Raw genomic sequence first — 14,349 nt, 5'->3', positions numbered from 1 at the left:
AAAGATTTCCTCGACTTTGTCTTTCAAACTTTCTTTTGAATTTTTAATTTCTCTACCATGTTTTATTTCTGCTACCATATTGTTGTTCTATGAATATTTCTTTTTACAAGGAGGCTATTTTTAATGACTGCAATATCATCCTGTAACTCTCTAAGGATATCAATATAGGGCATTTGTTTTAAAGTTTTATTTTCCAAGTTGTTCCTTCTTGTGATCTATATCATTCATATTAAAAGATTCCTCAGATACTTGATGATCCTTGATTGACTGTTCATGCTTAAAAGTGGGGGAATTAAATTTTTTTATTTGTTCTTTTTAGATATACATGACAGTAAAGTGTATTTTGATATATCGTGTGTACATGGAGTATAACTTGTTTTAGTTAGGATCCCATTCTTGCAGATGTACATGATGTGGAGTTTCATTGGTCATGCAGGAATTAAAATTTTGTTTGGAGGATCTGAATGGATGGATGGACTTATCAACTTCAGCTTCACTGTAAGGGGATCTGGGGTGGTCCTTTGTTGGGAAACCATCTCAGCATCTTTTCCATTGGGCTGGTGTTTTTTCACTCTTGTTTGGAAGGTAGAAGTCTGGCTTCCAGAATTTGGGTGCCCAGTGAGGAAAGAGGGGTGCAGGAGTTAGGTGGGGGTGGGGCGCCTGCCATCTTCATTCACTGTGCATGAGTGTATGTAATCCATGTGTCTTCAGCATGGCAATCCCATCCTCAAATGTGTGAGATGTTGCCCAATTCAAGCTCTCTGCTTTATCTGCTCCAGAGAACAATATTCCATATTTCTGCTAGGGTTGGAGAAGGAAATTGCCCAGTGGTAGTATGAAATAGGAGCTTTGGCTCTAATTGCCATTCAAACAACTGTCACCTATTCTCCTTAGTTTAACCCTTATTCTTCTCCCAACCTTAACTCTAAGTTGTCTCCAGTTCTGCGGTTCCTGAGTCTTCTGGGCATCCTGGGCTGTCGACTGGGTTGTTTTCCAGGAAGTCCCACTTAGGATTTCAAACACTTGTCACTACCATTGCTTTTCCTATTCTTGGACTTGCTAATTTTTGCCATTTAAATTTTTAAAAAAATCATTTTTCCTTAGTTTTAGCAGAATTTCAGAGGATAATGAAGTTGGATGTGTGTGTTTAATCTTCCATCTTATCTGAATTCATTTAAGAACTCTACCATGAACTGCCTTCAACCTAAAATTCAAAGTCATCAACTTCGACGTTAGTCAGCTCCTTACCAATCTTATTTTACCTTCTGTTTCTATTGGAAAACCATGATCCTGACAGATTTAATTAATAATCATTCTCCAAATATAGTTTGTATTATCTTCACTGATGATCTTCTGTATCTCCAGAATCCCCTGCTCCCAATTAATTACATTCTTGCTCATTTTTAAGCACAGTTTAAGCACATCCACCTCTATCAGAGAATATACCTCACTTAACTACCCTGTCTGCATACAGTTGAAACCATATCCTTGGGTCATAATACATCTTCTAACAGTAATTAGTTTCTGTTCCAATACTCCTCTATCCCACTTAAAGCCATACAGAAAAGTTTCGGGTTTCCCAGAAGCAAGTGTTTTTGTGATGTACACAGAATTAATCCTAAATCTCTTGGTCTGGGTAGTTTCATGTTATATGTTCCATTTTTTTTCCAATTATCCTGGTATCTGACCACCAGTTGCTGCCTGTCCTTGTTGCCTATGGTAACCACAACACTTAGACCTGATAACCAGCTCCTCCTCCCAAGTTACAACCTTGGCTTCCCACTCGAAGTATGACTTGGATTTAGAAACAACAATCAAACAAAAAACTGCATTTGGCCATCTAGGGTGATTCTCCTCTAGGACCCATCTCATCCTCCAGGACCCATTATTTCAGAGCATTCACATCGACCAGTTCTTCCCAACCAACAGGAAGCAGGATGGTAGAGCAGGTGTGGCTGACTACACAGAAGGCAAAGGTGTGCCATGCATCGACCCCTCTGTTTTAGTAGACATCTTTATTAACTAAAGCAAAACCTCTCATTTAATGACACCACATACTTTAGAACTTAGAAGGAGTCAAACAGTCCTTGACCCTCCCAAGAGCTGAGGGTGGGGTACCACAGGGATTGGTAAGCAGGATCTAGAGAGATGGGGAGTGGAAGACAGGCTCACTCAGAGATTGACATGCAAAACGGTGTGTGGAGTTTGGCAAGGTTAGCCCAGAAGAGAAAAGGAAAAACATCAGAGAGGAATGAAAATTTACGGGAGATGCTTTTGGAGAGAGGGACCATAGGAACTTTCTGTACTTGATCTGAGTGGTGGGGAAGAAATCTTAAAACATGATGTTGGGAAGGCTGGATAATCGGGGCACAGTTGGCAAAATGGAAATAGTATTATAAATCACAGTGTTCCGTTGTAGAGTAAAAAGATCCTTTTCTCTGTCATAGACTCAACACAAGGTTAGGGGAGAGATTAACTTCAGGCATGAGTGACCAGAGGCATAGGTACAGACCAGGAAACAGAGGCTAGTAGCTTCATATCACAGGCTGCCAAATAATTAAAACTCTTTCTTAAATTTGTATTTTGTGGGCCATAACATAGGCCTGGAGCTTATTATTAAAACATGTCAGGGTATAGTGACTATGCCAGCTGGTAACACAAACTAGTTACATGCTGTTTCTACCAGTCCACCTTCCACTTTTTAACTGCACACATCAAGTATTTGCCCTCAGGCTTCGGGCCACTTAAGAACAGTTGAGCTATGTCCACTCAATGGCAGAACATTGAGTCCATTTCATTTGAAAAAAATAAAAATAAAAAGCCAAGCAAATCAGTTCTTTCACGTTTTCTATTTTTATTTCTCCTCCAATTTTTTATGCATTTGTTGAACTCTCAGACTTACAGTCCTAGAGTGATATTTGAGACTCTTGTTATCAAATCACAAAGAAAGAAAAGAAGGAAGGCTTCCTTTAATGTCAAAAAATAAATTCTGTTCCTGCGTCCAAACCAGCCATGCATATTAACATGTGCAAATGTCCTTACGGTTTAAAGAATCTTGACTAGAGAAAAAAGTATTGTAGCAAGAGTAAAAGAAGCAGATCAATAAGAATTTTTGTTCTCTCTGAGGAATTGCTGATTTACAAAAATTACTAGAAATGGTTTGTTTTCAACAAGAAATATAAGTAAGATATCAGGAAAATACTGATTTTTTTTTGGTATTAAGTGCCGGAAACAATCGATAACCCAAACTTGCATAAGAGAGTGGCCTTGCATCATTGTCCACTCTTGTCATCATTCACATTTTCTGAGCACAATGTGTCCCCAAGCACTGTGTGCTCAATAAACAGGTTATCTTGGGAAGAAAAAAGAAGAGATGTATCATCTTGCAAATCTAAGAAATTGTTTTGAGAAGAAAGAACCAAAAGAAAGTAGGCTAAGTCAAATATTGTAAGAATTTAGGGAAAAGCTAGAGTGTGACTCAGTGGTAGAGTGTTCACCTGGTCTGCTCAGGCCCTAGGTTTGATCCCCAGCACTGCAAGAAAAAGTCTGTTTGTTTGTTTGTTTGTTTAATCTTACAGAAGAAGAAACATTATGAGAGCCGCAGAACAGTGAGCCTGTTTTGTCATCTTAGGGCAGGATGAGGAAGTACAATTCATGACAAAGGCCTGATACCACAGCTCAGATATAAGCCATCATGTGGAGAGAACTAGGGTCCAGAAGCAGGGGATAGTAGGAACCATTAACCCTAAAGAATGAGAGAATCCAGGCATGTTGGATAGAGGGATCACAGAACTGATGTCCAGGGTGGGTAAGCAGATGTTGAGGAAACAAGAATATCACTTCAGTGTCTGTGTCTTGTGTCACCTGAACATGGAGCCAGTCCTAAGAGAGGAGATCCGTGACAGGGATCACAGTGAGGTTGTGAAGAACCTGTTTCCAGCTGCACCTGAAACCCTGTTGCTGGACTTTTTAGTTATGTGAGCCAATACCTTGTTTTTCACTTACTGTCCCTCTTCTCTCTTCCCACCCTGTTTTTACTCCATAAGTTAGTTGTATTCCTCAAGTCGGGCACTGTATTCCACACAACAAAAAATGTCCGGAGTGATGTATAAGTCTTGGCCTGGCTGTTTCTGAAGGCATAGTGAATACTTTCAGGCCACTCTCTTTTGCTCTCTACAGTTTCATTCCTGACTCAGGTTTTCTTTGCATGTTGTCCTCCTTCTCTCCCATTACTGGCAGATTCCTCCATGCAGCTGGGAAAGATGGCCACAGATAGCTCCAGCTGATGCTGTCCAGAGCCTCCTCTCTGTTAGCTCCAACAGAAACGTCCTTGAGAGGATGCTGGTTGGGCTTGGCTTGAATCACAAGTTCATCCTGGAAGCAAGCATCCTGGCCAGAGATTTTTGACCTTATTACATAGACCCACGCATTGCTCTCCCATGATCTGGCAAAAAATCCTAGGGAAATAGAGTCAACCTTAAATACATGGAATGGGGGAAAGACGCTCTAATGAATATTGTTAGTCTCCCCCACCCCAGGTGCCGTTTACCTGGCCAATACACCATCCCCAGATGTTTGATTGACTGATAACCCAAAGCTGCCTTCTCTGTGGGACTTGGTTTTGGTCAAACAACAACCTCCTCTCTTAATTCTATGTTTATTTAAAATCTGATTTTGTTCATCATAATTTTTGGATTTTGGATTATGATTATTCATAACTGAGTTTTGGGGGGGCACCCCCTTAAAACTTTACCCTCCTCACCTCATCCTGGTCCTAGCTCTGGCTAAAAAGCTATACTCCAGTCCTTCATCACATCTCTGGGGGCAGCCAATGATTAACTAGGGGTACAAAAGGTCACCATCCTTGCCTCAAGGTAGAGCTAACTCTGTGGCCCAATTAGTGTTCAAGAGCTCCCTGCAGGATCAGGCTTCAAGTTAGTCTCCAGCTAGGAACACATTCTTGCTGGTTTTATCCATGCCAGATGACTGCCTGCCTTCCTTATTCTCTTTTCCTGAGAAAATTCTGCATAATAACTTGCATAAGATTCCCTGCCGCAAGCTCTGCTTCTAAGGGCGCCTCCCTGAGCCTTAATACCAGGCAGTGTCCTACAAAAAGATACTGAGAGTGGGATTTTGTAGTTGGATTACCAGCTGGATGACAATAAGACCAGCTGTTGATACTGGATGCTGTGTGCTGTGGTTGGAATGTATGTGTCCCTCCACGATTCATATGATGAAAACCTAATACCCAATGAGATAGCATTGGATATGGAGTCTTTTAGAAAGTGATCCAATCAAGAATGTTCTGCTCTCATGAATGGGATTAGTGTTCTTTTAAAATAGATAGAAGGGAGTGCTCTAGTCCCCTTTGCTCTTCTGCCATATAAGGACAGCAACACGGCCTTTTATCAGACATTGAATCTGACGGTGGCTTTATCTTGGACTTCCTAGCTTCCAGAACTGCTAGCAAAAAAAAAAAAAAAATCTGTTGTTTATGAATTACCCAGCCTAAGATGTTTTGTTGTAGCAGCAAGAACAGACTAAGACATCATGATTACTAAAACATTTAGTGAGCTATAAGGAGACATAGGTATAAGAGAATGCACTAACGGATACAATATCCTAAGCCAGCAGTTCCAGGGTCCTGCATATTAAAGTTGCCTGGGACTCTCTTAAAACACCTGTGTCTAGTCACATCTAAGACTAATTACTTGATGATCTCTGGGGGTAGGACACAGGCACAGTATGTTTAGGTGTTCTTAGGTAACACCTATATGATGACAAGTTTAGAAACTACTGGCTCTGGCAATTGAGTGTGGAGGAAAGAGGTTACAAAGAAGGCTATGGAATTGGAGAGCTTTTGGTAATCATACTTAGTCTTCATAGAGAGAAAAATCACAGATTCAGATGAATCAACAACTTGAAGCAACGTGTGAGAATCTCCTTAACAGCATTTAAAGACTCATTTCCTACAGCCGGAGAGAAGTTATGGCTGAAGATTGGGCCAAAGATCTATTGAGGATTTTCAGTGGCCTGAACCTCTAGATCTGCAGAAGTGACTGACTCTTTCTTATTATAGGATGGGGCCCTTCCATTGCCTGAGGACTAGAGAGAGGTGTCTAGTGAGGCAGTGCCCTGCAAATATGTTACAGATAGCATGCAGAATGCCAAGTTAAATTCCGATTTTAGATAAACAATGAATAATTTTTTTAGCACCTTAGTCTCCTGTATTTTTATTTGCTAAATCTGGTGACTTTATAGATAAGACAATGCTTACCCTCTTCATCATCTTCCTCCACCTCCCATCTGGCCACCAAAGCTTTGTAGAGATCAAGTGGCAATGAAATCTGATTGGGGAAGTTTGAAGCTTGCTAGAGAGAGAGGGAGACAATGCCAAAGGTGCTGTAGGCTGGCTCACACACAGTGGCAAGAACTGAGGAAACATGGCTGGGAGTGAATCCTGGGGATGCTGGACCAAGAGACGAACAATAAAAATCTGAATAACACCTGGCAAGCATCCTATGTCACATTCAGATACACTGCTGGGGTGGCTCTCGGAAGACAGAAAACATCATGGCCCGTGGTAAATGAAATAGAGATGCCAGAACTGCTATGGCAACTGGAGGAAAGGTTGGAAAGGTTTCCAGAAATTGGAAACCCATCACTATGTTTTTCAGGAGGACCTGGAAGATCCTCCATTAACCAAGGTGGTAAAATGGAAAAGAACCAAAGTAACACCATTTTGTTCTGACCTGACTCCATTTTATGCTTGCTTAAAATGTTTCCTTTTCATTCCTCTGACAGTTGTATCTATGTCGGCAATACAGTAGGACCTTCCCATGTCCCTGACTATGGCCCTGATGTATAGGAAAAATGACTCTGAAATGTATCATCAAAACAATTCTCTCATGTAATCAAACTGTATGTCTCAACAAGGTCTTTTCTGACCTACATCTGACTCAATTGTCCTTGTGGTCTTTGTGGTTTTTACCTTTACAAACTGTATTAGTCAGGATTCTCTAGAGGAACAGAATCAACAGGAAGTATAATTATAAAAAGGGGATTTATTAGGTTGGCTTATGAGACCAGAAGTTGGATAGTCCACAATGGTCGTCTGCAAGCTGAAGAATAGGAAGAAACAGTAGCCGCACAAAGAGGCTGAAGCCTCAGAACAAAAGGGACCAATGGTGCTACTCTAGTCTGAGACCAAAGACGTCTGGAAACTTACAGGAGAATCATTCGCAGAGTCCACTTTGGAAGAGTGAAGAAGTAAGAGTTTGATATCCTCAGACAATTGCAGCATCAATCAAGAAACATTCAAGAAGAATCTGGCTTGAATCTGCTGCTGCTTCCCCCTGTTCTTCCAAGTTTTATTCCATCCAAGTCATCGTCCTATTGGATGGTATTGCCCAGCTTAGGGAGGGTCTCCATTTCAGTTGGCTATCTCACTTGCCAATTCCTAGACACACCCTCATTGACATACCCAGAAGCCTCTTAATCATAGGCAACTCATAGTTCAATCAAGTTGACAATTCAAATTAACCATTACATAAACAATTACATAAACATTATAGTCCCAAAATTTAAGTGCTGGAAGTTCTTTGAGACACTAGCCTGCTCCCAACCACTAGCCTGGCTTGCTCATTAAAAGACTTTTTCCCCTTTCAATTTGGCTCAATGTGTGTGGTGGTCTGTAATTCTCACTCACTCTATAACAGTGTTAAGAAATGTGCTGGTGGGAAATGGATGGCATTAGAGCAGATTATGCTAAGTGAAGCTAGCCAATCCCTAAAAAACAAATGCCAAATGTCTTCTTTGATATAAGGAGAGTAACTAAGAACAGAGTAGGGATGAAGAGCATGAGAAGAAGATAAACATTAAACAGGGATGAGAGGTGGGAGGGAAAGGGAGAGAGAAGGGAAATTGCATGGAAATGGAAGGAGACCCTCAGGGTTATACAAAATTACATACAAGAGGAAGTGAGGGGAAAGGGAAGAAAATACAAGGGGGAGAAATGAATTACAGTAGATGGGGTAGAGAGAGAAGAGGGGAGGGGAGGGGAGGGGAGGGGGGATAGTAGAGGATAGGAAAGGCAGCAGAATACAACAGACACTAGTATGGCAATATGTAAATCAATGGATGTGTAACTGATGTGATTCTGCAATCAGTATACGGGGTAAAAATGGGAGTTCATAACCCACTTGAATCAAGGTGTGAAATATGATATATCAAGAACTATGTAATGTTTTGAACAACCAACAATAAAAATTTTAAAAAAAACAGTAAGAAACACTTAAGTTCTGATAACAATGATCACAATAAATAACAAGTAAGGAAACCTTAAAACATAAATTGGTTGAATGAAAAAAAAAAAAAAAAGAAATGTGCTGGTGAGCCAGCACGGTGGCAAATGCCTGTAATCCTAGCGGCCCAGCAGGCTGAGGCAGGAGGATCAAAGCCAGCCTCAGCAACTCAAAAAACATAAAGTGGCTGGGAATGTGGCTCAGTGGTTGAGTGTCCCTGAGTTCAATCCAAGGTACACTCACCCCCCCAAAAAATAAAAATTAAAAAAAAAGAAAGAAATGTGCTAGTAGAGGGAAACAAGCATTGCTGGAAGTCTAGTAAATACGTGCTCTCTCTAAGCAGAATAAAGGCAGAGGTGCTATTATGGAAGTGCACTTTAAAATATTAATAGGGATGGCAAGACCCTGGAACATCAGGGACCAGGGGAAGCACCTAAGCATCAAATATGTTGCTTATAATTAGTGTGATGGGTAGCAAGTTGGAACAGCAGCCAGGAGCCCCAACCTGCAGAAATGCATAGAGAAGTCTTGTAGAATATGGTATTTCTAGGGGCAACATGGACAGCCATCAGAGCCCTATTTAATATATACAATCAAAAGGGATCAAGATTGGAAAAGAAAGGTAACAAATCCATCATTTCCCTGAGAGCTAACCTTACCCCTGTCTTTGTGATAATCCTTTTCTTGTTTGATTTGTTCAACAGCCTTTTGTGTGCACCCTGAACAATATAATTTTTCCCAGTTTCTAAATTTTATATAAACAAAAGCATACTATATGTTTTCTTCTGTAACTATTTTTCTTCACTCAAGATCATGTTTGTGAGATTCAATTCACAAGACCGTTGTATGTGCCTACAGGATCTTCCTTTTTCACTACTCCATGTCATTTTCATTCTACGAATATCCTATAGGAAGCCAGCTTCATGGGACATTCCATCAGGACAGTCACAAAGGGCCCCACACTCAGAAGGGCCTGTTCTTGGTTTCATAATTTTATCTTTGACTTTGTGTTTTATAAAGGAAGTCTATGCAATATATGCTGGGGGCTTGGAGTCTCTAGAATCCCACCTCCTGGGATGGGTTTTCAGCCAACCACTCTCCAGTCCTGTCATCTGGGGCCTCTTTCTCCATGCCCCACCCAGAAACTGCTGCCACCATCTACCATTCTGGGTGAAAGTTTAGAAAGGGACAGGATGGTGAGCTGCATTATCTCGGGAGGGAAGGGTGGTGCCATCCCTTCTCCAGAGTGGCAGTACCATGGTACATTCAGAGGTGACATGGGTGGGGGCAAGACTCTCACCCACCCCTGTGCAGGAACCTAGCTTGTCCATGCATGAAAATTGCAATACTATTAGAAGTTGCCTGTCCACTGAGGGTTGGGATGACACATAATGAGAAGAGGAGATGACTGGCTCAAATTTGGGGGGCTCAAATCTGGCAGCGGTAGGAGGTACAACCCAGCAGTTGGTGGGCTTCATGCCTGAGATTCAGTGGAATCCTGGAGTGAGGGACCCCAGGAACACCTGAGAATCTATACCAGCAGCGTCCTTGTTCCAAGAACATGACATTAAGTAGCAACTCAAAAGCACCATGACAGGTTGAATGAGAGACCACGGAATAAAAGGAAAAAGTATTTCTGCCTGCATTTTGAACAAGGTGGTCCAGACTTTCTTTTGGCACTGGGTCTGGAAAAATTATGTGGCCAGCCCTGATCCTGTAAATGGCTTACCCATTTATTAGTTATTTCAATAATCAGCAACCTGTGTTTCTGTGAAAATGTATAATTTTAACATATACATAGACACCCATGAGCTGCTGCCAAAACCAAGATTCAGAACATTTTTTTACCCCCAAAACTTGTTTTTTCTTTTCTTTTTTTACGGTACTTGGGTCAGACTCAGGACCAGGCTCATACTAGACAGCAAGTGCTCTACTACTGAGCTAAACTCCCAGCCCTCCAAAGTATTTTCCCTCCATGCTTGGCCACAGATGGATAGTGGTTTGCTTTTTGTCACCATAGTTTCTAGGCAGATTAATTTTCAAGAAATCGTAGTTTGTACACAGCCACATCAATGTTTATAGCAGCACAATTCACAATAGCTAAGTTGTAGAACCAACCCAGATGCCCTTCAGTAGATGAATGGTTAGAGAAACTTTGGTATATATACACAATGGAATATTACTCAGCATTAAATGAGAATAAAATCATGATATTTGCAGATAATTGGATGAAGCTGGAGAATATAATTACTAAGTGAAGTAAGCCAATCCCCAAAATTCAAAGGCCTGATGTTTCCTTTGATATGGGGATGCTGACTCAAAATGGCGATGGAAGGGGAGCACGGGAGGAATGGAGAAATTTTAGATAGGGCAAAGGGAAGGGAGTGGAAATGAGTAGGAATGACGGTGAGTTAGACATCATTACCCTAAGTACATGTATGAAGACACGAATGGTGTGAAAATAATTTGTGTACAACCAGTGACTTGAAAAATTGTGCTCTGTATGTGTAATATGAAATGAATTGCATTCTGCCATAGTGTATAACAAATTAGAATAAATAAATAATTTAATAATAAAAAAAGACACTGTAGTTTGTGATCTTTTGTGACTAGCCTCTTTCACTCAATGTAATTGAAAATTCACTCATTCTTGATGGATAATTGAATTTTTCCCCAGTTTTACACACAAGCCCTGGTGAACATGTACACAAATGGGCCTAAAATTGCTGGGTCACGGGATATACTTAGTTTCGGAACTATTAGATAAAGCCAAAGTATTTTCCAAAGTGTTGATGACAATTTAAATTTCCACCACCATGTATAACAATTTCCATATCCTTATATGGAAATGAACTTAATGAACTCTGGGCATTGTCAGAGTAATTTTTGCCAAGCTGATGGTTGCATGTTAGTATTTCATTTGTAGTTTTAATTTTAATTTCCCTACTTCCATCCTTTCATAGGCCTATTGGCTGAATAGATTTTTCTCAATTATAAAACACCTGTGAAGTCTTTGCTCAGTTTTTCATTTTTGCTTTGTTTTTTAGTTTGGTTTGGGTTTTTCATTTATTTGTTTTTTGATTGTCTCTTTTTTTTGGGGGGTTCATAGATTTTTATACATTCTGATTACTAAGTTTTTTTGTCAATTGTATGTTACACATATCCTCTCCCACTCTACAGCTTGTCTTCTTATATTTTTTATTCATTGTGTCATCAGGTTAACAGAAATTCTTCTTTTAATGTATTCAAAAGTATCAATCTTTTCATTGACAATCAGTGCTTCCAATGTTTTGTTGAAGAAACCAGTTGCTACACCCGAAACTCAAAGATAATCTCCTGTATTATCCTCTAAAATATTTTTGTTTTTTCCTTTCATATGTAACTGCCACCTATTGTGTATGGTATGAAGTAAATGTCCCAAGGAGTTTTATTTTTCGATACATATACCCAATTTCCCAAGCACTGTTTATAAACTCCTATCACCCTTCCTATAATGCTCCTACATGCTTTTTCTTTCTTTTTTTTAAATATTTATTTTTTAGTTGTAGTTGGACACAATCTTTATTTTATTTTTATGTGGTGCTGAGGATTGAACCCAGGGCCTCGCCCATGCTAGGCAAGTGCTCTACCGCTGAGTCACAATCCCAGCCCTCCCCCCACATGCTTTTTCTATCATACATCACATGTCCATATATATATACATCATGTTAATCAGATTTCCATTACTGTGACAAAACAACCTGAGAAAATCAACTTAAAGGAGAAGAGATTTATTTTCACTTACAATGTCTGTTCATGGTCACTTGGTCATGTCGCCTTTGCCCATGACAAAGTAATATATTATGGCAGTGAGTGCGTGGTGGAGGGAAATGCTCACCTCTTATAGCAGGAAAGCAAGAAAGGAAGAGGTGGGACCAGGGTCCCAATATCCCCTTCAAGGGCACACTCCCAATGACCTTAACTTCCTTCTACTAGGTCCCACTTCTTAAAGGCAAATGAACCTTTGGGGACATTTTCAATTCAAACCATAACATGCAGAGATCTATTCAGGGGCTGTTCATTTTATCCATTTGTCTACTTTCTATTCTTTTTTTTAATATTTTTTTTAGTTGTAGTTAGACACAATACCTTTATATTATTTATTTATTTTTATGTGGTGCTGAGGATCGAACTCAGGGCCTTGCACATGGTAGGCAAGTGCTCTACCACTGAGCCACAACCCCAGCCCCTACTTTCTATTCTTATGCCCAAACTACACCATCTAGGACTTACTAAAACGTCTTAAATTCTAGTTGAGCAACTCTTCTCACTTTATACCTCAGCTGTTCTTAGCCATCAGTACTTTCACATGTATTTATAATCAGCATAACAAATTCCACAAATAGATCTTTTTGAAATTTGGCTGCTGTTATGTTAAATCTATTATCGATTTTACCGAATTGGCATTTTTTTACACTGTCATGTCTTCCATCCTATGAGTGTGGTAGAACTCTCCAATCAGGTAAGTCTTCTTTAATGTCTTTCAATAAAGTGCTAAAATTTTCACTGTGGTGATCATGCTCCTCTGCTGATAGATTTAAATCATGTCGCTTCTTGGGTAATACAAGACCCACAGAACATTTTAATACCATTTAAACCTCTAACAATTTACATATATTTTTTTCCATGACACATTGATATTGTTTTATATAGTCAATTTTCCTTTAGATTTACACACACACTTAAAACTTTGACTATTTTTTCTTTTCACATTTCAGAGATCATTTATATCTGAAACACTTTCATTAGAATTTCTTTTTAGCAAAGGTCTGCTATTGGAAAACCTCTCTCTATTTTTGTTTGTTTATCCATGTTCTTCATCAATATAAAATTTCATGTTGACAATTATTTTCTCAGTGTATTAAAGATTATTCTATTGCCTTTTATCATTCTATGTTATGTTTAGAAGTAAACTGACAAGTTATTACTTCTTTGAAGCAAACTGGCTTTTTGTCTCTGACTTCTTTTAAAATCCTTTCTTTGTCCTTAGAATTCTGAAGTTTCATTATGCTGTATCTAGGTATGGGTTTGTTTTTATATACATTACTCTATATTCATTTACATTCATTAAGACTCTTGAGTCAGTGTTTGGATGTCTTTTTCCATTGCCAGTGAACAACCAGCTAACATCTCTTTCTATATTATTTCTCTTTCCTACTGCAACTCTGATTAAATTATTTAGAACTTCCAAATGCTATCCTCCTTTTCTCTTAATTTTTTATCTATATTCCCCAGATTTTTTCTTTCAACTTTTTTCTGTTCCATCTTGTAATTCATTATATTTGTTTACATCTAATTTTATATTAAACATTTCCACTGAGGTTTCTATTTCAATTATTAGTTTTTTCATTAGTATAAGTTCTATTGGTTCTTTTCAAATATTTTTAATTTTCTGTAGATGTTTCTTAAGTTTGTTTAATCTACTATAACAAAATACCATAAACTAGGTGATTTTTAAACAAAAAAAAATATTTCTCACAGTTCTGGAAGCTGGGAAATCCAAGATTGAGATGCTAGCAGATTCAATATATGAAGAGGGCCTGCTTCCTCGCTCACAGGTGGTCATCTTATCAATGTATCCTCACATGGTGGAAGGGGCAAGGGGGTTCTCTGATAGCCCCCCTTTTTAGTGCATTATAGTTATACATAATAGTGGAGTTCATTTTGACACATTCATAAATATATATAACATAGTTTTCAGTCCCCAGTACTGTCCCCTTCCTTCTACCCCTCCCTCCCCTATCCCCTTCCTCTACTCTATTGATCTCCCCTTTAGTTGTTAGTTAGTTTAATTGGCACATTACAGCTATATGTAAAATTGAAATGAATTGTGATATAGTCTTACATGCACTTAACATCTCTGATCAACTTCATTCCCCAGGTCTTCCCCTTTGCCTCCCCTCTTCCCTCACCTGGGGTCCCTTGTTTCTACTCTACTGCTCTCCCTTCTATTTTTGTGAGACCCTTTTTTATTCGTTTTTTCATTCTAGCTTCCACATGAGAGAGA

The sequence above is a fragment of the Marmota flaviventris genome, chromosome 8, assembly GCF_047511675.1.
Source record: "Marmota flaviventris isolate mMarFla1 chromosome 8, mMarFla1.hap1, whole genome shotgun sequence".
In the NCBI taxonomy this organism is placed as follows: domain Eukaryota; kingdom Metazoa; phylum Chordata; class Mammalia; order Rodentia; family Sciuridae; genus Marmota; species Marmota flaviventris.
Note: the sequence above shows the minus strand (reverse complement) of the source record.